This window comes from Poecilia latipinna, unplaced genomic scaffold (assembly GCF_001443285.1).
Source record: "Poecilia latipinna isolate Pla-1442-1.1 unplaced genomic scaffold, P_latipinna-1.0 Scaffold2087, whole genome shotgun sequence".
NCBI lineage: Eukaryota > Metazoa > Chordata > Actinopteri > Cyprinodontiformes > Poeciliidae > Poecilia > Poecilia latipinna.
Window position 1 is genome coordinate 171,209 of NW_015114703.1, and position 3,143 is coordinate 174,351.

Here is a 3,143-nt window from a genome sequence, read left to right on the forward strand (position 1 = left end):
ATTTATGTAACTTACACAGGATAAAATACAGCTGATGCAAAAAGCTGAATTGTAGTCTAAATCTAGTCTCTGTATTATGCAGAGGGTTCTGACCCTTGGATATTGAGATTTGCTGGAGGTGTGAACTCTGTTCAAGTTTTAATTTTTACCCAGCTGCTAACATTTGTGCGTGACATACAATATGCGCCTGTTCGATGCTATGAAGCTTACCGGAAATTGCCTGTACTAAAGACAACCATCCTGCACTGCAAAGAGAGAAGTTACAAACGGAACAAGGCAGCTGGGAATGTGATTTCAATATTTGGAACATGAACTGAACAGCTGCGTTTACTCCCTCCGCTGCCTAAAACCACAGGCAGACACCAGTCCTAAAACAGTGCAGAAAACTAATATTGTCATTCATATCTTCTCTTTCTGTTTTGCTGAATAACCTGGTTGAAATTCTACTTCAATGGGAGAAATTCCAGATGGAGCAGTGAAGAGAGATGAGAATCAAGCGGATTTGAGTTGGAAGTCAGTGGCCAGGCTCGCCTAAATCTAGCATTTAAGATAGAGGTGACCTCCTGTCGGCACAAGTTTCTCCATAGCTGCTTCTCAGGTCCGTCTCCCATTTAATCCTTGAACCATCCAAATCAAGTGTTGGTAGCATTGACATAAGGGCTGTACACATCCTTGAGATAGTTTTAAACAACTGCTGGCTTGACATAGATGCCTAATAGGAGATCTTTATTCATCAAACTATACTTCTTTTGTAACTGGCAATCTCTGTTTTAAAAAAATAATTTAAGAAATGTGAAGAAAATGATTAATAAATACCTAACAATGCAAGGTAAAACGACATTTATGTCGATGTTGAGTAGATGTAAACTTATGAGTGAGCTATTCCTACCCTCATTTCTTGATCATTATCTCATTGTGGCATCTGAAGCTTGCATAAACTTCCGTGAAACATTGTTGACAAATGACTGATGCCGTTTGCCCAGCTTTCCACTATCAAGTGCATGATCAAGAGAAACAGGAATAGGTGGTGCTTTTTTTAGCTCTCCAACTGAATCCAAGGAATGTACACATGGCCCAGTCACCTGAGGTGTATCAGGAAAACAAATGGCGTATTTAACTTACCAAAAACACAGCATGTGGGAGAAACAGAGAGAAAGATATATACATGTAAATCTTTCAGGCTTACATTCATAACATAGTAATGTGGGCTATTTACATTCCTCACCTTTACGTCATGTTTCTTCTCTGCCTCTCTGTCCTTTGTGAGAAACACTTAGGTGTAAAGAAACATTACACCAAAAACTATAAAAGGCATGTTTGAAATGACTTATCGCCACATTTCCAATTACACATAGAAAGGGTATCCTGCAAGAAATATTTATTAGTCATAGAATCATGCATTACACCAGCTATCGGTTGCAACAGAAATTATGGTGACAGAACAACTTAAAAATTGTAAACGTTACATATCTTTTTTTATCCTCACCTGATCTTGTCTTTCTGTAGACTGTTAAGGTGGAACATGCTGGCAGACGTAAATCTATATTTATAAACTAAACAGGTACACAGTGTGTTGGTGCGTCATAAAGAACGCATAAATGTGAAGTTCTATCAGTGAACCTGAGCAAAACTCACTGGTCTCCTTGCAAGAAGAGATTATTTTATCATCCTAGATTATCTCAAAAGTCATTTTTTAATAAATTTTTGAACTACTGAGACCTATTTACAGTTTTTAGCCTTCCTACCTTTGTTTTCATTAATTATTTTAAGATCAAAGGTCACATAAGGTCATGGAAAGATGCTGAAAAACACAAGGTGTTGCGCAATTTAGTGCGTTTCGGTTCCATTAACAAACAAAAGAGGAAAAAAAGGCGACTCAAAGATCGACTGACGAGCAGAGCAGGAGTTTAAGTTAGCTGCTCAACACCGCTGTGTTCATGAGAAGCTTATTAATAATCGAGAAATAATATCGAGTCTGGAAACCTGATATCGTAACGAACTGAATGTTGTGTTTTTAAAATAATCTCTGCTCGCCTTGCGGGGCGCAGGCGGTTGCCACGTCAACGGGTGTGCTTAAACAACAAAGAGACAGAGAGTAAAAAGGTCGGAGTGGTTTTGCGTTGATGCCTGTTCGGGTTGTTTTACCTTTGTTTACCTTTGCTGTGGCTCATCACACCTGCTGTAGTTTCCGAACAATAAACGACAAACTTGGACTAATGACCTCGTTCGTTTGTGAGCATACGTCACAACAAACATCAAATAGGACAAATATACCTCAGTGATTCTTGAGAATAGGGACAAAATGGGTTTTAATTTTCCCATAATTTTTTTGTTGTTGTTATTTCTCAACCTTATGTATGCAAATATGACAAATAATGTTGAGGAAATGTAAAGATGCTAAGGTACAGGCTCCCAGTTGCAACATTTTTTTTAAAAATTAAATTTTTAATCGACCTGGCCTAGAACGTTGTCATCACCATCTGACAAAAATAAATTAAATATAATTTTTAATGACCCTATTAGTGATATTTTTTACTAATTTTACAGACAAATGCTTCTCAAGAAACAAAAGAAATATTATGTAAAACAATAAACAACAAAAAGTCCATCTGACGGAGTTGACACTGCATGACGGAGTTGACAGAACTGAAGGTGGTGACAAACTAGTGAATAAAATGAAAAACTTGGTACATGTTAAGTAATGCAATTAATTTAAAATACATTAAAATGAATTAATTGCACATTTAAGTGAGATTTGACAACAACTTCATTGAAAGTCAGAAAAACTCTGATGGAGTTGACATCTGACGGAGTTGACAAAAAGCCAAACTACCTCAATTTATATGATGTTATTCTGATGGAGGTCATATTGTAGCTCATCAGGTCCATGAAATCTTTACATTATACCAAAATTAAGCTTTTATATCACAAAATGTCATCAAAGTTTTGTAAATTGTCAGTTATGGTGTTGACACATCATGGTTGTGACAAGCAACTTAGGAATAAAACAGAAGAAAAAACTAAAGAATAACATAAGCTAACCAGAGCTAAATAGCTCTCTGAGCAAAGGAAGAGAAAAGACAACGTCATGGGGTCCTCAGAAGTTCTGGTGCCCCCCAATAATGCCTGATTTTTCTACATTC

General features: G+C 36.8%; 1 long non-coding RNA gene across 1 annotated transcript in view; it reads right to left on the bottom strand.

Moving 5' to 3' along the window:
• Positions 1-2,102, bottom strand: part of LOC106936151 (uncharacterized) — a 3,386-nt gene extending 1,284 nt beyond the window's left edge. The window contains exons 1-2 of the long non-coding RNA XR_001422067.1: positions 1,893-2,102; positions 1,487-1,491 (exon numbers count right to left, since the gene is read on the bottom strand). This is a non-coding gene — a long non-coding RNA (uncharacterized LOC106936151). The remainder of the gene's footprint in view (positions 1-1,486; positions 1,492-1,892) is intronic.
• Between the last annotated feature and the right edge of the window lie 1,041 nt (positions 2,103-3,143).